Raw genomic sequence first — 15,381 nt, 5'->3', positions numbered from 1 at the left:
GAGAATCCTCATGGAGAGGATGGAGGGGACTTAGATCTTGAAGAAAGAAGGATGATAAGGTTGTTTAATATATTTCAATGTTGTAGAAGAAAGACAATAACTGATTTCCATATCTATCATGGCAAGATAGATAGTGAAGAGGTTTTGCGGTTGATAGATTCCCAAGAGAACTATTATAATTATGGAGATATAAGTGAAGTAAAATAAGGTAAAGCTATACAAAACATAGCTAAGAGGGACAACATTGACATGGTGGAGTAGTGTAATGGAAAAGAGGTTTTGTAAGGGTGGAACAAACATGACCAAATGGTGAAGGATGTGCCTCTTCCATCAAATAATACATTCCAAAAATAGAGGATAAGGAATAACTTGAAAGAAAAGGAGATGGGTTTGATGACCTACATAGAGGAATTTCACAAGTTGAGCATAAGAGGTGGATTAGAGCATAAAGATGAAAATGTTGCAAGGTATCTTAATGGGCTCATATAAAACTTGCAAAATGGGATTACCTTGATTTTTCCTAAGACACTTAGAGATAGTTTCCAATTGGCGATAAGTGCATAAGATATGGTCAATAGGAAGAAAGAGAGACAAGAAGGTGGTAGAGGAAATGCAAATAGAGGAAGGGGAAGAAAAACCAATAATATGGGAAGAAATGATAGTTTAGTTTCATATGAAATGGTGAACAATTTATATTTGGAATGGTCACCACACAATAGGCCGTATAGAGCATCACATGTAAGTAGTGATGATTTTCTTAAAAGATAGATGACTATGAGCATCACATGTATAGAGCATCTCCATTAAAATATGTTTTCTGGTGTAAACCTATGAGGAATAGTTGGTCCCAATTCAGTTGTGTGTCAATATTAGGAATGTGACCAATTAATGTGACAACCTCATCATATGTCACCATAGTCAAAGTATTGACAGCCCATGGGAACTCAACCTTTGAACATCCCATCTATAAATGACCTCATATAGAAATTTCAATAAACCCTCATGAAACAATGAAACAAAAGTTGCATACTTGTGAAGATGATTAGACTGCAGGTGATCAATATGTCTCAAATCTATATTTAGTTCTTTTACTATGCATATAAATGGTTTGTTATATAAAAGACTTATATCCACCAGATAAATAATCATTTTCTTACTATGCTATCCTTATCCTTGGCTGATCTCTGGTAGACCATTTCTTAACCATCCTCCTTCGATCTATAGGTCACTGTATTAATCTGGTTCATCTTGTCTCTACTCAAATTAATAAGAATTGGCAATCTCAGGGATTACCAAAAGAGGAATGGGTCCAAGTGGAAGATAGGATTTAGAAGTGAGTTTAATTAAAACATAATAAATAGTGTATTACAAAAGGAGAATGGTATGTTCTTCGTAATCTACTCCCTTATACATTCTATCAATGTTCCACATTGAACCTGATAGAGAACATCACAACACATAATTAGCAACATAGAACATACCTCCTAGCCACCTTAAGAACATAAAATTTCAAAGATATTTGAATTCACAGTGTTTAATGAGAATATAGTTGAGGCTTGCTTTACTTTTCTATATTAAGTTTGGCTTTCAATTTTGGAGGAATGAATCAACCTTGATGATAGAGGTAAATGCTGAATAATATTTATTTAATCACATTGTTTGAAAAAACTTTAATGACCTTTAAATACAATTGAAAGAAATGGAATTGATCTCCCTTACTCATGTAGATGAATAAAATTGGAATTTAAAAAAGAGAGGGACATCCACCATAAAACCATGCAATCATGCACTTCTTGATGGGAGTATCATAAGTTCATTGTTAGATGGATATGCCAAATGTGGAAGAATTAAAAGGAAAATATGTTGATTGATTGAATATAAAACCAAACATGTGGAATATATAAAAATATATCATGGGGCTACTAATAGAATCAAACTAATAGAATCAAACTCTACAAACATGGGTATTCAAACTATGAACAAAAAAAACATCATTATTGAGGTTTTAGCATGTTGGGCAAGATAGGGTCTTATTGAAGCTAACAAGAAGCATCATTGTATATAGTGTTTTATAGGCATAAAATTAAAGTGGCATAAAACCATTCACATGCAAAAACATCTAGAACATGTGATAAAATCATACGTTCAAACCATTCATGTAGCCATAGTCACAAATTTCAACAAAGAATTCAACCAACATAAAGGTGTTAAACTTTGTAAGCTATGGATAAAATATTTTCTTTTGTCTCCATATTAAATAAAATATTTTGGTACCTCTTTGAATGTATTATGAAATCCTTCATTTTATAGAGTTGATCCCAAAGCTAGAACACTTATTATTTTATTACACATGTATGTAAATCTGTTAAGCATCAAATTCAACACCTTTGTGTGCAAAATAATGTACTATATGTTAGAGTAATAAATTCATTTTTTTATTAATTAAATTATATTGATATAATTACTAAGTTACTTATTATATTGATATAGTTTACTTATAATTCCTTTCAATTTACAACTAATTGTAATGATTTCCCCAATTTTCCATCTAGTCACTAGGAAATTGGATTTGTTGTCTCTTTCTCTTAAAGAACCAGATCTACTAGTTCCTTTGGTCTAGAAGCCTTCCATTGAGATTGGGGTTTTGAAAGGTTCAAGGGTTGAGGAACTTTTTATAGAATATATTGAAGAATGAGAAGTCATGTATAATGGTTTTGAGGAAGGCTAGAGTTCCATCCAGATGGTGTTGCAAAATGGCCAAGCGGAGGAGGAGGTAGAAGAATAAATAGAATAAATGCATGAGAAGGAGGGTCATGAGGGCAATGGAAAATTTGGGGAGGGAAGAAATTAGGAGAATGGGTCAAATATTCTTCTCAACTAGAAGGAGAGTATTGCATTGGACATTGATACTAGTCTGCCTCGTAGCAAGATCACCAATGTTGGTGATGACTTTGTTAAGGAGATCACTACCAATCAGAATTTTACCTATAAGCCTACAAGACTTCATCCCTTGGTAGTGGTAATGGTTGTAATTATGGTTGAATTTGTTTGAAATAGAAAAATAAATGAAGGGTGTTTTGCATGACACTATTCACTAATCATAGGTTGTATGGATTCAAACCCACAACCAAGCTTTTATACCATTATAGAAATTACAAATTATAAGACTATGCCTTTCATGATAGTCGCATTTTCATATTGGAAAATGAAGAATAACTTTTGGAACAAACATAATAAATACTTCCAAATAAAAATGAAGCCAATGTATTGTATTATAAGCTCAAATGGTAAAGACCAAGCCCAAACATTTATTAAGGTGTAGCATTTATAATTTTTAGGTTCATGTGAAGAAGTCATCGTTCATATTCTCATTGTTGTGTAATTTGATGATAAGAAGAATACAATGGTATAGAGGTTGAAGTGACTTAAAACTTTACAAAATGCAATCAATGAGAATTTTACATTGAGGGGGGAGTAATAATCAATGTTTCATTCTCATTGTTTGACAAACTCTTATATAAAGAGGCAGTAGACAGATGATATGGTTTAGTCTTCTTCTGAGAATCTTAGTCTACAATTCTAGGCATAAGATGATTAGCATACAATGGTACTTGAACAAAGAACACTAATAACTATTGAGGATGTGAATTGATAATACGATTTCGCAGATGATTTTGGCATCTCACCCTTTATCACTTGTGCGTCAACTTTATTAGCCCTCTTCTTTGGTGACCTACAAATGAAGAATTAGCACAATAAAAAATCTAAGATAAGATTTAAAAAATGAGTCCTATTAAAGAATCTAATATAAATTCAAATAATGTATCTAGATTCTAAAGAAATCAAAACTAAATCTCATCACTTACACATCATAACAATACGGTCCACCTTAGTCATGTGATAGTCTTGGGAAAGAGGTTGTAACATTGTATTTGGATCCAATTGATCACTTTTTCTCTCTCTCCCAATTCAATCTAATGAGCCAACTAGATCTGCTCAACATTTTAATGTCTCAAGTATTGCCTCATGGTCTGACTCGTGAACTTTCCAAAGAATCTTATTATTTGGTTTTCCACCATATTTTATCAAGTGGACATTTGATGCAACAAAAAGGTTTGAATAATGAAGAATCTTCCTCTCTGTTTGCCAATCCTCGAATAACCACAAGTTAGGATTCTTCATAGGATATCGTCTAAGCCATGTGCCTGTTACAACCACTGCACCGACATGGTACTCTAAACGTTCACAATCTATAATCAAGTGATCCAATTTTTTTTTGGCTTCAACACAACGACAAAAATAATAATTTGTCCCTTCTTCATTGTCTTCAGGTGCAATAATAGCAAAAACATGGCCTGCAGTGACAAATGTACAAAATGCAATCATTAATTCAAAAAATACTTGGGTAAAAGTTATAAAGTTACATATTGAAATTACAAAGATATATATATATATATTACCAGGTTGCACTAGATCTGACAAGTGGTCAAAGTCAATAGATGAATCCATCTCTACCATTTCCAGTGCTTGTGGGGGATGATAGGTGTCAATTGGGTCCAAAACCTGTATATCCCATTTGTCCACCCATTTAGTTGACTCACAATCATCCCAATTTTCCTCTATACATGATGGACAATAGCATGCCATTTTTCGTGTGTGGATACTCCATGAACTTGCATCAGAGCTTCTAAAAGAGTGTAACTCACTAGATCCTATTAGTGTGCAACAATCCTGATATGGTGCAATGTTAGTATTATCTATCAACCAAAAAAATCTACGAACTGTAGACTCACCTTCCTTACCTTGACCCATTGTAGCGTTACACCATTGGATGATGGATTTTGCATCTATCAATATTGCTCCATCTTTTTACTTTAGTTCTTCACGAGCCAAGGCTTTTTTAATGCATGCGCCTGCACCATCGTGCTCTCCCTTACCATGACCAGCCTCTGTGAAATTCTACATATATTGAATTCTACACAACCTATGCATCCTACTCAACCAATAGAACATCCATGCATTCTTGAATTGAGATGCACAATTGTCTGACCAAATAATGTGTTGACGATATGATATGCCCCTGTTAGCCAAATCTTCATAAAATAGTTGAAAACAACCATGTACAAACTCTGTAGAATGTGATCGATCATTGCTGATATAAAAATGGTACTCCCTCAAAATTTTCTTGTCATCCTCTATACTTGTAGGTGAATGCATGAATGTTATGTGAACAAATATGGAAACCTGTTGAGATGTATAATACTTTGCTTGCACCTCATTTTATGGTTGTAGTGTGTAGTTCTCTACAAAATCTACAACCGAAACAATGGTATCCAATGGAAACGTATCCTTGCACAACTTGAATTGCAAATCCAACCATCGAGCTCTATGGGTATGCCTTGCATACTCGTAAATAATCTTTTCACGAAAAATCTTCATGAACTCATACACTAGAATCTTTTCAATAACTAGATCACATCTTTTACCATGTTTCCCATCTTTTAGAGCATATGTCACTGTCTTGAATTTTCCATAATCTACTATTTCATTTCCAATTACATGTGTACTATCCATATGTTGACAAGTTGATAAAAGCTGCAAAGAACCACAAAATAAGCACTTACCATCTAAGCATGATGTCTTGTAAAATTGCTGGCCGTCCCCTATTTCACATAAAATGTTAGATATGAATTCCCTTGAAGATCTAGGTGGCTCTTTTATGTCACAATCCTGCAAAACAAACTGAGAATGCAAAACTATGCATATGTGCCTTAAAATATCAAAGTGGTTAGAAAATTCAATATGTATCCTACAACAACAAGTTGTGCGTGTGTGATTTATTTTCACATAAAAAGGTTTACCCATCTCAAAAAATCTTTGACTTATTCGAATTTGAGAATACATACCAATAAATTTTGCAAAAAATTGTGTCTTAGTTGAGTCCAAAAAATGTTTCGCATGTGGCTCGCGATTTCGGCTACCAATCCTCCTTCTTACAACATCTCTTTGATTAGGAGAAACATGTGTGTTATTTTTTCAAAAATCTTCTATCAATGATTTCAAGGCTTTACTAATTTCTTTATCCTTTTGCGATAGTCTACTGCTAAATGTCCATAACTCATTTTTTGTTGGATCTTCTAATCTCTCACGCCTTAGCATGGCTCTCCTTAAGGTACCTCTACCATTTTTTAATGTTTTGCTTGTCTTTCTCATGAGTCGAGCTTTCTTCATTTGGCTACTTACTATTGTCGATGTGAGTACTCATCTTGTGATATTACTATCTTTGGTGCGTGATTTAGAACCCACTTTGTCATAAGCACTCATTAGATTCTTTACAATATTTCTTTCATTTGAATCATCCATCGTTCTTAGCCCAAGAATCTTCATGATAGGCCTAAATTTCAAATTCCTAATCATTTCAACAAATAATTGGCATTGACCTATAATATTTAATTCTTCAAAAAATAATCTCCACATATGATTAACTTTTCTTTGACAAGTACACTTGCTAATCTTGTGAGGCATTGATTTCAAAATGTTAGTATCAATATCAATCAAATATTTTGGTTTTTTAAAACGAATTCTAGAAGGTGTTCTAATCTCTTCAATTCTCTCAACATTTGGAACATCAATATAAGGTTGAGTGTATTGCGTACCTTGAACCAAAGATGATGTGCCTTGGCAATAAGATGTAAAAGATGAAATATCACCTACTTGATGTGTTGATGTTGTGCTTTCAACATGACATGATGGAGTGTGTATATCATTGGATCTATAAATCAGTGTCTCTTCAACATGAGAGGATGATATGACTTCAACATTGGAAGATGGTGTAGCGGATGATATGACTCCAACATTCGAAGATGGTGTAGTGGACGATATGACTCCAACATTGGAGGATGGTGTAGCTTCACAATTCAATTGTCTTCTTGAGCATAACAATCTCATTCGTTCTCTTTGTCTTTCTAATTCTTCCTCCTTGTTTCTTTGTACTGGTGGTTCTTGATCCTCTTCGAAAGTTGATTCCTCATCGTTGCTTTGCAATTTTTTTTGTTCACATAGTAATTTCATTTTATCTCTTTTAATTATCAAATCTCTCTTCCTATCTACATTTGTTTGAATCTTTGGTTTCTTCCTTGGCATGATGATGATTTCTACATGTCAAATTATTCAAACATCTGAATTACTTAAAATGTGTAAATTACAAATTATTCAATTACATATAAAAATTATAATTATTTGAATGAATACACAATATATATCAAACGACTTGTCAAATTTCTAACCATTTCGAAATAACATTTCATTCAATCATACAATTTTCAATGAATTCACTATATATTACATAACATATCAAATTATAATCAAATTTGTATCTATATATCGACAAACAATATTTAAAATGGATTGCACTAACCTTTTCTATTAAAGGAATATTAAAAAATTCTTCAAATCACGTATCCAATGATTGAATTTGGTGTTTGCTTGCTTCCAAAAGTGTTGAAATAGTGTTTTCTATGTTGAAACCCGTATTTTCTGTCAGAATAACAGAGAGCATAACAGACCAAAAGTTAAAAATGGATAAAATGGGCCCAAAGGTTGGGTTTTGACCATTTTTTGGTGATTTGAGATAGTGTGTATGCACTATAAAGCGCATACGCACTATCTCAAAACACATCACTCCCCATCCTCCCTACTCTCTCTCCCATCCCCTCCCTCTCTCTCTTCCTACTCTCTCCCATCCTTTACTCTCTCTCACTCTCCCTCTCCCACCACCTAATCTCTCTACCTCTCTCACCCCCTCTCCTCTCCCATCCCTGGCTCTTTAGATCTCTCACACACACTCTTATCCCCCCTATCTCTCTCCCTCTCCCTCTCCTACCACCTAATTTCTCTTCCCCCACCCCCTACTCTCTCTCACACTCACACTACTACTACCTACTATCTCTTTCTCTCAAGTTCTCTCTCTCCCTCTCCACTCTCCCTCTCTCCCATCTTGTACAAGCTCTCTCTACCTCTCCCACTCTCTCTCCCACTGCCTACTTTCTCTCCCCCATCCCCTGCTCTCTCTCTTATCTCCCATCCCCTACTCTCTCACACTCTCCCCCATCCCCTACTCTCTCTCTCCTCTCCCATCCCCTACTCTCTCACACTCTCACTCTCCCATCCCCTACTCTATCTCTCTTACACATACACCCCCATCCCCCTCTCTCTTTCCCTCTCCCATCGCCTACTTTCTCTCCCCCATCATCGTACTCTCTCTCTGCCACCCCCTACTCTCACACTCTCACACTCTCTCCCATCCCCTGCTCTGTCTCTCTTACACACACACTCCCATCCCCCCTCTCTCTTTTCCTCTCCCACCGCCTACTTTCTCTCCCCATCGTCGTACTCTCTCTATTTGCCACCCCCTACTCTCACACTCTCACACTCTCTCCCATCCCCTGCTCTGTCTCTCTTACACACACACTCCCATCCCCTCTCTCTCTTCTCCTCTCCCACTGCCTACTTTCTCTCCCCCATAATTGTACTCTCTCTCTGCCACCCCCTGCTTTCACACTTTCACACTCTCTCCCATCCCCTACTCTCTACATCTGTCACACACACTCCCATCCCCGCTATTTCTCTCCCTCTCCCTCTCCCTCTCCCACTCCCTCTCCTACCGCCTACTATCTATCTCTCTCAAGTTCTCTTTCTTCATCTCTACTCTCTCTCTCTCTCTCTCTCTCTCTCTCTCTCCCATCCCTTGCTACTTTCTCTCAAACTCTCACACTCTCTCCCATCCTTTACTCTATCTCTCTTATAAATAAATACACATTCCCATTCCCTCCCCCTCTCTCTCTCTCTCTTGCAGTCCTTGTCCCACTGCCTACTCTCTCCCATCCCCTACTCTATCTCTCTTAAATGCTTCCATTCCACCTCTCTCTCCCTCCCACTCCCTCTCCCACCACTTACTCTCTCTCTCTCTCTCTCTCTCTCTCTCTCTCTCTCTCTCTCTCTCTCCCATCCCTCTACCATTGCCTACTCTCTCTATCTCTCTCTCCCCTCTCTCATTCTTGACTCTCTCTCTTTCACACACACACACCCATCGCTCCTCTCTCCTCTTCCATCCCCTACTTTTTCTCTCACTTTCTCTCCCTCTCCCACTACCTACTCTCTCTCTCACTCTCACTCTCTCCCTCTCCACTCTCTCTCTCTCTCTCTCTCTCTCTCTCTCTCTCTGCTACCCTCTAGTCTCTCTTAAATTTTCACACTCTCTCCTATCCCCTACTCTCTCTCTCTCTCTCTCTCTCTCTCTCTCTCTCTCTCTCTCTCTCACACACACACACACACACACACACACACACACACACACACATTTCTATTCCCCCCTCTCTCCCCCTCTCCCACTCCCTCTCCCATCACCTACTCTCTCTTCCATCCCCTACTCTCTCTTGATCTACTTTGTCTTCCCCCTCTCCCATTCCATACTCTCTCTCTTTCACACACATGCACTCCCATCCTCCTCTCTCTCAAGTTCTTCCTCTCCCACTCTGTCTCCCATCGCCTACTCTCTCTCTCCCCCATCCCCTACTCTTAATCTCTCTCTCCCAACCTATACTCTCTCTCACACTTCCTCTCTCTCCCATCCCCTACTTTAAATCTCTTTCCCCCATCCCGCACTCTCTTTTCCACCCCTACTCTCTCTCACACTTCCTCTCTTTGCCACCCCTACTCTCTCTCTCTCATCCTATACTCTCTTTGCCACCCCTACTCTTTCTCACTTTCTCTCTCCCATCCTGTACTCTCTCTCCTCTCCTATCCCCTGCTTTCTCTCTATCTCTTTCACGCACACCCATAGCCATTCCCCTATCCCCCCCCCCACCCACGTAGTTCTCTTTTGTAACTTAGATCTTAATAGTGCATGTGCACTATAGTGCATGCGCAGTATAGCGCGCATGCGCTATTTAGAACTGAGGTTTAAATAGCACGTGCACACTATAGGGTGTATGTGCTATAGGGTGAACGCACTATTTAAACATTAATTAAACCCAAGCCTAAGGCTTGGTTTTGCCTTGGAGATCCAACCCAAAGGTTTGGATTTGATGGGCAGGCCTGAGACGTGTTTTCCAGAAAACATACAAAAAATGATTATTTTTTCTTCTATGCTCCCCTTCAAGATTTCTCATGGTTGGGTATCGATAAGATCAGGTTACATAACATTATAGATCTCTATGTTAGCTATCTAACCATATAATTTATTTTTAATTTGAACTATTTCAAGCCTTTCATCTATAATTTCTTTTGAATGTATGTTCATTTTTTGTCAAAAACTACCATGTACTAATTGGGCTATAGATTTTAGCTCGTTCATCGAATTTTGTAATAACTTAATTTTTTTGAAACTAGACTCCATTCTACACACTTTGAAAAAAAAAAGTTTTGATTTTAGATTAGTTTTCAATTATATCTAGGGGGAGCACACAGATATTTCATGTTTTTGGGATGTGTCTAGTTTAAAAATTCATTAAAAAAAAATACACATTATAAAATTACCCGAAAAATCTAGGATAAACTACATAGTGTTAAGTAACTTTTGACCAGAGTGATTAAAGAATTTCAAAAAAAAAGTTAAAATTTTAGGGGGGCCACACTTTGTACTGTGTTATGTTTTTTTGGAATAAACAGTACCACTTTTTGTGGCCCCCTTTTTTGAGGACCTAAAACTAAACCATTTTGAAAAAAAATTAGTAGTTTAGAAACTAGATTCAAAGGACTACGACTTTTGTTTTTGTCATAACTGAAAATTTTGAGTGTAACTATCTTCAAATTCTTGTTGAAGTTCAAAATTTGCAGATTTCAGGAAAAAGGTGTCCACGTATACCCCCCTTTTGGCACCACAACTTTGTGCACTTGCCCGGATCTTCATTTGTTTTTTTAACATTATAAATATGAACAACTCCATTTGATTTATAGGAGTGAATAAAATAAAACTTAACGAATCTTAAGTACTCAATATTGCTAAAGATCTCTAATATGATTAAATGTTAAGATAATTTAAAGGTTTCCCATTCTACCTTAAATGGAGTATATATATATATAACACATCAAATGGGAACAGACACAAAGCAATTTTCAAAAATGTTATGGTGCAGAAAAACAAAAACTATGTTTTTGTTTGTTTTTTTGTTTTTTTTTTTAAATCTAAAATCAAAATCCATTTCTCTATGTCAAGTGAAAACTATAAATAACTTAAATCTTACAGTGTTGATTGACAAATTTTACTTTAAGTTTAGATGGCAATATCTAGAAATTAGAAGAGTCGGGAAAAGAATAATCAAGTCCAGAAACTTACAAGGTTGGAAGGCATATCAACTCTCAGCTAGTAGGCCTAGTTATCAATGAAATAGAAATTATTTTATGCTGATATATTTATTTATTTACTATCTGTAATACATAGAGTACGTGTTTGAATATTCACAAAAACTAAGGCTTTTCTTTAAAGTAGATAATGAAAATAACGTTCTTATTAAATAAAGTCCAATGTCATATAGGTACTAATGTCCACAAAATCCTAACAGTTGTACCAATATCAAATACGTGCCATTGTTTTCCAATACCTCCTACTAAATTTGTTTCAACTAGGATTGCATGTTCAAAAAAAATGAAGGATTTACTATAAATCTGAGAAAAACTTATGATCCTGAGGCATAATTTTAATAGCATAACTACAGCCAATATATGGAACATCCAATATTGGTCATTGGTTTAAAATGGTAGTTGCATTTCATGATGAACTACTTGAAAAATTTTAAATGTAATATTTGTAGACACCTAAATTTGATTACACTGCTTTGGTAATCTAATTTAGCCATCTTTAAAGGCATAATTAATTAAATTCGTATTTAACTAATCCTTTTCCATCCCTAGTTGATTAATTTAATTAATCATCTATAGTCCTAATTGATAAATCAAATAATCTATTATTTATCAATTAAATCCTATTCTTCTATCTAATTCCAAAAATCCCCATTTATTAAATAAATCTATTTGATAAATGAAATCCTCAAATTCAAAAACCCCTAACCTATCTCTAATCCTCCATTTAGCCTAATCCACCCCATCCACCCATACTAACCAAGCTTATCCACTAACTCACCCACCCTCATTAATGCCATCCACTTGCACATCTCTAACACTCCTAATCTAATCCTAAACCCAAGCCTAATCCACCCCCTAATGTTGTCACATTCCTTAAACAAGTTTAAGACTTTCCTAATCCAAACCAAAGTCTCCCCTCAAAAAACCCAACCACTAAGTCATGAGTGCTCTTACAAAACATAAAAGACTCTTACAAGCCCACTCATGACTCTTACACCCATCTTCCACACTCTTCCCTCTTCCACACTCATTCCTCTTACATCCCTCTTACATACTCAACCCCACTCATCATGCCTTTAACCAACCCTTTACCCTACCCTCTCACACTCATCCTCCTTGTGACAAGTGTCACCTTCCCATTGGTGCTAAACAAGCACAATCCATGTGCTCTCCTTTGAGTGCATCCTAGCCCTCCTTAAGCCTTCATCCATCCTTGCATCTAAGCCCTCCATCCCTCTACCCCTTAGCCTATAAATTGAATCCCATCCCAAGCCATTTCATCAACAATCTTTGAGCTAAAGTTACCATGCTATTTTGAGAACCAAAGCCATCAATCTTACCCTTATAATGCCAAATTGAGAGCTCACAAAGCTACCAATTTGCCATTACCCATCTCCATTGAAGCAACTTTTGAGCATCTTGAGCATACATCCACAGCAAAAGGACACATCTACAGAATTTAGAAAGCATGGAGTGTTTTCTCTTGTGAGGTTTGCACTTCTTGTTTGCTTTCTTTGTCTAAGCATATATGTGAATTTAGTATTTTTGGTTTGTGAATGTTTACTTTATTTGTTAATGTTCTTTGCACACTAAAAATCTTGTTCTACAATATTTACTAACAAATGGGCTTCCTAGCACTAAGTTTTGAACTATGTTCTCCATAATAACATTCAACATAGTACATTTTTTTCTTAAATTTTGAATATCGTTACAACTGTAACCATTAACCAATAACATTGTTGTTATTGTATAGTGAACTCATCGTACAGATGGAAAATCAACTATTCCTTTGCTAACTAAGTTAATAGACTATGTCAAAAACAACAATAGAACATTTATCCAGTGTAATTTTGTTTGTCGGCAACAGATAATTTAAGCCACATATTAACAGCATATTAATGGAAAGAGAAGTAAAAGGGAACCTAAACTATTTATAGAAAATGCAAGACCCTGAAGCTTCTAAAAAAAAAATCAAATTATCTTTGTAGATGTTGTGTCCTCCTCTCCTATTTTACCATTGACTCTCTTTTCTTTTATCAGAAAATTTTGTCCTCCCTTTGCATATGTCTAATTCATCTTGTAGAGTTTGGGAAGGATTAATCCTTCTCCCCTTTTCTCACACATTTTCTTCCTCTCTCTCTACCCAAAAATGTCCCCAACTATACCTTCCTAAATTGTCTGCCTTCTCTTTCAAACAACAACTCTTCTCTCCAAATCGCTACTTCCTTTCTTTTTTTTTAAATCGATTCTTTCTCCCTCTCCAATAACATTTTTTTCTGTTGTTTAGAAATCGCCCGCTCTCCTTAATGGTCCTCCTCCTTATAACAGAAAAATGTCTCACCACATTGCTAGAAAAAAGTCCCCTTTCAGAAATCGGCTTGCTCTTTAATAAAATCGTTCCCCTCTCCACTTCTTCTAGTTCGACCCCCTAAATCCGCCCGTTCTCTTGTAAAGAAGTTCAGTCTGCTCTTCATGTGAGGAGATCGATCCATTATATTTGCAACTAACAAAGTAATCACTAGGAAAAATTGCCACTTGGCTAATGATATTTTAAAAAAACTAAGAGTTCTATTCAATATAATTTTAAACTGACTCGTGATCACTTCCTTCTTTATTGTCTAAACTTTGAAACTATTAATTACCATTTAAAGCTTCTCCAATCTTGAAAACAACTATTTATTGCCTTTTTAAATTAGAGCTTATAATTACTTATAATAAAAAATTAAGAGTATATTATTATTTTTTAAATCTAAATTTTAATATTTAAAAAAAAAAAAAAAAAAGACTATCTACATAATTTATAAATTTTATTTTTTTCAAAAGAAGTAATACCTAAATCTTTTCTTTTAATCATTTATGCTATTCATAAATACTTCGACGTTTAACTCATCTAGATAAATTAAAATTCAAAGCAAATGATTTAAATTCAATCAAAATTTAAATGTGTGTGTGTGTGCGACTACACCATAAAAATTTCGGACCAACCCTACCGAGGAGCTAAACTCCTCTACCTCAACCACTCTTTTGCCTTCAGTACTTGCACACTCATAGCCTCAAACATGCCAATGCATTAGTATTGCCAACATGATGATAAATAAAATAACATCTTAAATTACGGTAAATCTTATCGAAATTTCATAGCATCATTTAATCATATGAATCTTAATCATTATTCTTACATCATCAAATATAAACATATAAATGAAATCATAATTTTAACTGTCATGTCGATATCTCATAAGCTCAACATCTAACGACTTATCAAAATGAAAAAATAATTAACATTACCATCTAATAACATATATGATAAAATTCTAATCAAAGTCTATAAAGTATTCGACTCAAGTCGAGTCATACATAGTCTTAGTCAAAAGGTCAATCACACAATTAAGTCCATATAAAAGGCATGTCAAAATTTGAGTTGTGACAATATCTCAGTCAATAATTGCAGATCAATCAGTGATCATCAACTGAACGATTTGACGACTTTTCTTTCTACTTTCTTTTTCAGATTTTTTAAGGTTTTGCAGCTTGGTGAAGAATATTCCTCTGCATTACTGAATTTAGTACCATCATTACTCATAAATAAAACATTTCAAGAATGAATATGATGAAGAATTTTTTTTTATTTTTTTATTTTAATTTATCAAATACTAACTCAAATTTTTATTTATTTTTCATTATATTTCTAGCATTAATACAAATAAATAAAATTTTCAACAACCATGAGATGTAAAGTATATTTTCAATTGGAAATAAAAAATTGAAATAAGAAAATTGTTATATTTCTATATTCAACCATGAACCTATTTTGCCCCAATATTTTCTCAACCTAGCTCTTATACCGAAATGTCATGCCCAAATCATCTTGAACAAGACACACACACATACAATATTAATAACATTCAATTTTATTTCTGGGAAAACCATTAAAGAAATTTTTAAAACAAATATAAATCCATAGAACTAAAATATTTCTTTCAAATATTACAATCATAACTGGGTCATTACATCGATTTA

Source organism: Cupressus sempervirens, chromosome 5, assembly GCF_028749045.1.
Source record: "Cupressus sempervirens isolate cs-2001-9-10 chromosome 5, ASM2874904v1, whole genome shotgun sequence".
NCBI lineage: Eukaryota > Viridiplantae > Streptophyta > Pinopsida > Cupressales > Cupressaceae > Cupressus > Cupressus sempervirens.
Note: the sequence above shows the minus strand (reverse complement) of the source record.